General features: G+C 38.5%; 1 protein-coding gene across 2 annotated transcripts in view; it reads right to left on the reverse strand.

Moving 5' to 3' along the window:
* Positions 1-5,246, reverse strand: part of LOC127630466 (kelch-like protein 13) — a 103,169-nt gene extending 97,923 nt beyond the window's left edge. Inside the window, exon 1 of one of the 2 annotated variants that reach the window (XM_052108061.1) lies at positions 5,181-5,246. The gene's annotated coding sequence lies outside the window, so the exon portion shown is untranslated. The remainder of the gene's footprint in view (positions 1-5,180) is intronic. The other variant, XM_052108053.1, reaches the window with a different exon arrangement.
* Positions 5,247-8,644: the final 3,398 nt, after the last annotated feature.

Consider the following 8,644-nt stretch of genomic DNA (forward strand, 5'->3'; position numbering starts at 1 on the left):
CCTTGTCTTTTGTTTTCAGAAGACATGGCACACCTCCTCTTCACAGATCTTAAGTGCAGGTTGAGTAGAAGGAGGGGGGTTGCAGATGGTTTTGGTATTTGTGAGAAGTGAAGGTCAGAGCGGGTGAGGTGTGTGAGATTGGGGCTTTCAAATCAACAGTAGAATAAATTCGGGTTGTCAGCCAGTTGTTGATCCAACACAGGGTTGGGGCTAGGAGTCCCGTAATTCACAAGTTGTTTCATGCCACTCCACACTGATGCAGGGTTGTTAGCTGAAAACTTGTTTTTCAGTTTATCTTCTTTTAGCCACTCTGATATTCTCATTCAGTGTGTTCCTGGCCTGATTGTACAAGGCTTTATCCCCACCTCTATAAGCATTCTCTTTGGCCTGAAGAAGCTGCCAGAGTTCTGCTGTAAACCATGGTTTGTCGTTGTTGAAAGTTAAATAAGTCCTAGTAGGAATACACATGTCCTCACAGAAACTGATATATGATGCCACGGTATCTGTTAGCTCATCCAGGTCGGTGGCTGCAGCCTCAAAAACATTCCAGGCATAGCTGATTTTAGTTCTGTCAGTAGGTTGGAAGATGATGTACAAGACAGTGATCAGAGATTCCCAAAGCTGCTCTAGGGACAGAGCGATATCCATCCTTTATTGTTGTGTAGCAATGATCCAGTATATTTCTGTCTCTGGTTGGGCATGTAATGTGCCATTTTTATTTGGGCAGTTCACGTGTGAGGTTTGCTTTGTTAAAATCCCCAAGAATAATAATAACGGAGTCCGGGTATTGTTGTTCCGTGTCTGTGATCTGATTAGCCAGCTGTTGCAGCGCGGCACTCACACGCGTTTGGTGCGATCTAAACACTCGCCAGAATAAACTATGAAAACTCCAGTGGTACGTAAAAAGGTTTACAGTTAATAGAGAGTGCTTCGAAATTAGGAGAGCACATCTTCTTTAACATTGTTACAGCTGTACACCAACTTTCACTGATGTAAAAGCATGTTCCATCACCTCTCATTTTCCCTGTTAAATCAGTGATGCGATCCGCTCTGAACAGCTGAAAGCCCGGCAGATGTAATGCGCTGTCCGGAATGACTTCACTCAACCAGGTTTCTGTGAAGCACAAGGCAGCAGAGGTTGAAAAGTCCTTGTTTGTACAGGTGAGGAGACGTAGTTTGTCCGTTTTGTTAGGAAGAGAGCAGAGATTTGCTAGATGAATGCTCGGCAGCACTGTTAGAATGCTGCACCGTTAGAGGTTGACCAGTACATCTGCTCGTCTCCCTCACTTGCGTCTCTAGAACAGCAAAGATGTGCCTCCGAAAAAAATGTCCAGCAAGGCATCCGAATTAGGGATGCACCGATTCGATACCTGGATCGGTATCAGCTGTGATACTGAGGTTTTTAAACAGAGCATGTATCCGACGAGCCCGATCCAAATCCGATACTGTGTGTTAGTCATGTTCGTTACTGTCAAGCTCAAAAAATGACATAAAAGAACCATTAAAACACAATTAAATTAGTACATATGACTCATTACTATATTTTATTCAAAGCCACTTGAAGACGTGAAATAGCTCTGTGAATCACAAAAGGCTGTTTAATAATATAAAAAATGTGAATGGTGCGGAGTAAAATCCAGACAGGGTAAAAACATGATGAACAGATAACTCAAAACAGATAGTTGCTGGCAATAATGAAGACACATGTATGTTTGACATAGTAGAAATGTCTGGAGTCAGAGATACTATCATCAGAACAGACAAAGAGTGTGTGTGAAATCGGGTATATGTATATATATATATATATATATATATATATATATATATATATATATATATATATATATATATATATGCAGTCCTTGATTAGCCACAATAAGGTGCATGTAATCAGAACTCATGGGAGTTGTGAGCTGACGGCAGTGAGGAACAAAGAGAGAGAGAGACAGACCGGTGGATTCATGAAAAAAGGTACACGATTGAGATATATTACTATATATATAACTGTTATACTATATTATTATTATCGTCATCATCATAATTTGTTTACAAATTATAATAATATTTATGTTGAATGGGTTCCAAAAAATAACTGTGTGAATGAAAAGTGAGCTGATATCGTACAACTAAATTAAACAAAAAAGAGATCTGAATCTGAAGTCCAGATACAAGCTGAAAAAAAATTGCAAAAAAAAAAAAACAAATGTAAGTTGCTGATGACTTATACTGGAATTACTGTTAATTTTGCTGCTACATTATCCAGTATACTAGTTAATAATCAAGTGTTTCTTAATAAGCTATACATTTATATAGAAATAATGTGTAGTTAGAGGTTTGTGTTTCTTTACATATTAAAGAGTATGCCAAATTAGTTCCACACAATAATGTAAAAATATTCTAAACTGATTATGCAAAAAAACAACACTGGTATCGGATCGGATTGCTATCGGCCGATACTGAGATTTCCAATATCAGAATCAGAAGAGAAAAAGTGGTGTTGGTGCGAATATTCAAAAACCGGGAAAAGATTGTCTGGAATATGCTGCCGAATGTTTAGTCGTTCGTCCCTGGTAAAACTGACTGGAAAAAGATTACTAAACACGGGATAAACAAACAAAAACAACAAAAGAATAGGAATGCTCAACACCGAGGCAGACATACATGGCACCATCATGATGTATCTCAACATGATGTTATTGTGATCGGCCAAATTAGCAATCACCGATCGAGTCATGGGACATGAATCTCGGCTGATACCGATCGATCTGAGAATCCCTACTTTTTAGTGCATACACAATAACAATCATTTTATATATCCTCAGAAGTGGGGGCAAAAATCTATTAGACATGGCCCCTTTCAGATTCAATACATCAATCAATACATGTGCACGTCAAACTGCGATTTCAGAAACTGACAAAGTGATTCCAGATGGACGAACTACTCACATATTTGAGCAAACAACCTTTAACAGGTCAAGCACTTTTTAAAAAGTGAAAAATGTTTGGGTGACTGATCTTGTTGAGCACTGTGAGAATGGTTGTCACAATGATGTGTTTCCAAGATCCGTGTGTAGATCAGAGAAAAACAAGACAAAAATGAAAAGTTGCACAAACACACAGTAAACTAATGTATATAAAAATCTCAGGCGTGATTGTGATATTACTACATGTGCCTTCAGTACTACCTTGACCTCTTGGGAACAATAAAAGTGTCATAAGTTTCGATATTATTATACAATATATTGAATTTATTGTATGATAAATTGCTTGTGCTGTTCCTCATTTGAAAGTAACTTTGGATAAAAGCGCTAGTTAAATAATTTTAATGTAAATGTATTCCAATATCAAAAGACTTTGTGTTAGGGAATTTGTGATACATGTGCATCTATATCTTGTAGGAGAGGTGACTCTCTTCCTATCAAGCAGGGTGGAACCATAGTCACAGGACCCATAAATGACTATTCATAGTTCTGTTAGTGTCTATACGTTATGGACTCCATAAACAATATACTCCATTGAAGAGCTTTATTTAAAAAAAAAACAAAAGCGCATTAAGCTGTGTCAATCCATTTGCTTCCTTCCATCTTACAAAAAAGCAACAAATGACACTGCCAGGAGACAATACACAACACTAGGACGTCTGCTAAAATAAGGTTTCAGCCAGAGGCCCCTGGTAGAAGGGCTTGTTTTTAGCCATCAGTGTTATGTTACTGTTGTCATGGCATTTGAGCACATGGTGGCTCTTACAGCCCCCAGCTGCTTCCAAATCATGCTTTTAATAATTGAGCTTAACTTTTGACACCCTCTGAAACCAGGAGCAAGCACCAACTGAGAATCTTGATGTCCTAAAGTGTATTTAAAAATGAAAAAATCCAAAAGCTAACAGTGAAGTGTTTATTACAACTAACAAGAGTTCACTCTGGTGAGAATGTCCTTATTTGCTAATGCTGCCAACTATATTGCTTACATGGTACACCCAGAAACTGAAGCTAGGGCAAGTGATCACATCATTCCTATATTGGAATCCTTTCACTGGCTCCCTGTTGATTATAAAATTATCATGTTTACCTATGAGGCTTTGCACCTCAGTTTTTGCCTGTGATTTTAACTCTTTATACACCAAAACGTGATCTCAGCTCCTCCAAATCTGGTCTCCTCAGACTAATTTAGGCTCTATGAGTAACAGGGCTTTATTTATTTAAATCACATCTTAAAACATATTATTTCATGAATGCTTTCACTTCATTGATGAAATTTTGTGCCCTGCTTTATTATTAACTCTGTTTTGATATTTACCATGTGTATATGTTATGTATTTTTTGTTATATATCTGTTTCTTTTCTCCATGTAATGTGCTTTGAGAAGCTACCTTTAATGGCGCTATATACAAAATAATGTTTATTATTATTATAAGATTATAATACATGAACTTGAGTACATGACTAATGCAGCATATGATTTACTGTACCATGTTCATCCTCTTTTAAAGTAGTGAGTTCCCTTTGTGAGCATCTTTACTTTCTTGTATAAAGTTGTTTAAGATTAAAAGCACAAACATAATTTATATGAGTTTTAGAAAGCAAAGCCAAAACACAAACAAAACGAAAAGCCTCCAGTAACCAAATACTGCCAACCTACAGAGCAGCCTGGGTCCAGCCAACCAGCCGGATAATAGATGTCCTGTTCCAAAACAGGAGTTTTGAAAGAATAGAAATAAGACAACTAAAGCAGCCCATTTGTTAACAGTATTTCATTTTTCATGGGCGTTGTGTTTGTAGTTCTTACAGTTAGTTTACCCACAGAGTTTGAGGCTCTGCAAAGACTCTTTGTGACATATCTGTCCATGTTTATGTGGGAACTAACACACTAACTACACACAGAACAAAATACACCCGCTACGACATCAGTGCAGCAGCAGTAGAAGAAGAGTTGTGATCGCGGAGCGATGTTTCAGGTTCTGTCCTTTCTTGTAAAGCTCAGTTCTCATTTGAAGGAAGGACAAAACCTGAAGCATGGCTCCCCAATCGCAGCTCTGCTTCTGTTGCTACATTTAGCTTCAGCTCACAACTAGCTACTTTTCGTTTTGAGTTATAAGTATCTTTACGTATACTACACTCATATGTCAGTTTGCCAGACATTATTCCAAGCAAAATTAACTTTAAAAAGCCACATTTACTCACCACAACCACTGGAATTTACCCTTGTTCTCTTCTTAAACCCCCAAATCCACTCTACTCATGGACCTCACTAAGCCCCTCCTCTTTTGTTTTTCATTGGCTGTAGCCTCAAGGGAATAGAGGCCGTACGCGTTGTTGAATGGCCTTCTTGTATGCCTATCAAATCTCGACACTTCCGTTACCAAAATAATTTCAATGCGCAGGGATGCGCCCAGTTATTGGTTGATTCAACAAACGTCTGGATGTGATGAGTTTAATTGGACTGTGCTGTGTATTAAAAACCACTGTGTATGAAACGTCGTGTGGCGATTCATGACATCACTGGATTGTTTAGTTCTAATAAAGTTCAGATATAACGTAAATGTATAGCGCGTCAGGTTGACCATTAAATAATATCCACCAATGAGTCATGGTTCCTACATTACATCATAATAATAAAACCTGTTTGGAAAATTTTGCAGAGACAGGTGTTCAAAGTATTCTAAATTATACTGTCTTTTGATAATCGTACAGATGTACATTAAATGTTATTATAGTATTGCAACATCGTTTATCAGACTGGTTGCTATGAGACGTCTCTAGGTGAACGTAGAACCATTGCCAAACTAACAGGAGAGCGTCATGTTCCGAGCATTGGGCAATGGAATGCATTTATTTTAGGAGATCGGAGATGTCAAGTCGGATTTTCCCCACATCCGACTTTGAATGGAACGCAGCATTAATTCCAAAGTATCTCACCATCGTTTTTCCAAAAATCACCATGTGTATTTTAGCATGTTTAGCTCTATATTTTCTTTGTGTACAATTGTGTGAACATCTTAAAGGAATGTTCCGGGTTCAATAACAGTTAAGCTCAATCGACTGCATTTGTGGCATAATATTGATTACCGCACAATTTTTTTTTTTTTTTTGACTTGCCCAAAATCTGGGTTACTGTGAGGCACTTAACATGGAAGTGAATGGAGACAATCCATAAACATTAAAATTCTCACTGTTCCAAAAATATAGCCACAAGACATAAACCATAGGTGTGTTGTTAACATGATTTTAGTGTGATCAAATCACTTACAAATCACTTACTCTTCTGTGTAAAGTTATAACCAAGTTTACAACTTCATTGCCAGATGATGTAATGACAAAAAACCATAAAACAACTGTAAAAATGACGATTTAAACAATTTACTGCTCAAATAGTTTTAACTAAAGACCAAATGAAAGTGCTTTTATAAAATGATAAGCTTCACATTTCTGCCTTTAACTTTTTAATGCATGAGAATTTTCTTACACTCTTACATATTCAGATCTTTAGAGGCCCGGCGCTTTTATCAGTTTTACTAAAAAAATGCCCATATAGTGTCATATTTTCTGAATATTTTCAAGACAATTGTAAAATAATAAAATATATTTAGATGTTTTATTTTTCCTTTATCTATGAGAAAAAGCAAAAAATCTGGATAAATCTAGAACAAGATTAATTACTTCCACAATGAAATTTCCTGAGAGGCAACTGGCTGCCAAAACCATATTGAGCTACACAACACACATACACATAAGTTACACATAAGTACTTTCTCATGCACTTATTTAGTCTAAATAGATGCACAACTTACATAATTTCAGTAGAACACACAAATGACAACAGTCATATCATACTATTCATGTGTTACACATGCTATAGTTATTTCCATGTTGTTTCTTTATCAAATAGCAATGTCAATTGTAAACAAGTCAATCACTGAAGCAAGAGTGCCACCTTGAGTAAGAAAGTATTCAAAGCACTTACATTTTTCCACATTTTTTTATGTTAGCCTAATTCCAAAATGGATTAAATTAAATATTTTCCTCAAAATTCTACAAACAATACCCCACAATGACAACATGAAAGAAGTTTGTTTAAAATCTTTGCAAATTTATAAAAAATTAAAAAATTAAAAATCACTTGTACATAAGTATTCACAGCCTTTGCCATGACACTCAAAATTGAGCTCAGGTGCATCCTGTTTCCACTGATCATCCTTGAGATGTTTCTACAACTTGATTGGAGTCCACCTGTGGTAAATTCAGTTGATTGGACATTGTGGCAGGACGGAGGGCGGGGCCGGGTCGTGATCCTACACACCCGGTCCCGTGTGAGGCTAATCAAGCCTCCGAGAGGGATAAAGGTCGACTGCAGAGGATCGTGCGGGAGAGAGAGATCGTTTATGGTTATGTCCGTCATGTGTGTGTTTGTCTTTTGTTTAAGTTATATATTAAACTATTATTTATACTGACAAGCCGGTTCTCGCCTCCTCCTTGCCCATTTTAACCTCCTTTTCACTGGTGCTGAAACCCGGGTCCGGGTGTGTAGGATCACGACCCGGCCCCGCCCTCCGCCCTGCCACAGACATGATTTGGAAAGGCACACACCTGTCTATATAAGGTCCCACAGTTAACATGTCAGAGCACAAACCGAGCCATGAAGTCCAAGGAATTGTCTGTAGACCTCCAAGACAGGATTATATCGAGGCACAGATCTGGGGAAGGGTACAGAACAATTTCTGCAGCATTGAAGGTCCCAATGAGCAAAGTGGCCCCCATCATCCGTAAATGGAAGTTTGGAACCACCAGGACTCTTCCTAGAGCTGACTGCCCAGCCAAACAGAGTAATCAGGGGAGAAGGGCCTTAGTCAGGGAGGTGACCAAGAACCCGATGGTCACTCTGACAGAGCTCCAGCATTTCTCTGTGGAGAGAGAAGAAACTTCCAGAAGAACAACCATCTCTGCAGCACTCCACCTATCAGGCCTGTATGGTAGTGTCCAGAAGGAAGCCACTCCTCAGTAAAAAGCCTGGAGTTTTCCAAAAGGCTGGAGGAAACCAAGCACCGCTCATAACCTGGCCAATACCATCCATACAGTGAAGCATGGTGGTGGCAGCATCATGCTGTGGGGATGTTTTTCAGTGGCAGGAACTGGGAGACTAGTCAGGATCGAGGGAAAGATGAATGCCGCAATGTACAGAGACATCCTTGATGAAAACATGCCTCAAAGCGCTCTGCACCTCAGACTTGGGCAAAGGTTCATTTTCCAACAGGACAACGACCCTAAGCACACTGCCAAGATAACAAAGGTGTGACTACAGGACAACTCTGTGAATGTCCTTGAGTGTCCCAGGGGGAGCCCAGACTTGAACCCAATTGAAAATTTCTGGAGAGATCTGAAAATGGCTGTGCACCGATGCTCCCCATCCAACCTGATGGAACTTGAGAGGTCCTGCAAAAAAGAATGGGAAAAACTGCCCAAACATAGGTGTGCTAAGCTTGTAGCATCATACACAAAAAGACTTGAGGCTGTAATTGGTGCCAAAGGTGCTTCAACTAAGTATTAAGCAAAGGCTGTGAATACTTCTGTACATGTGATTTTTTTTAATTTTTTTTTATATAAATTTGCAAAGATTTCAAACAAACTTCTTTCATATTGTCATTATGGGG

Source organism: Xyrauchen texanus, chromosome 3 (genome assembly GCF_025860055.1).
Source record: "Xyrauchen texanus isolate HMW12.3.18 chromosome 3, RBS_HiC_50CHRs, whole genome shotgun sequence".
Taxonomy (NCBI): Eukaryota; Metazoa; Chordata; class Actinopteri; order Cypriniformes; family Catostomidae; genus Xyrauchen; species Xyrauchen texanus.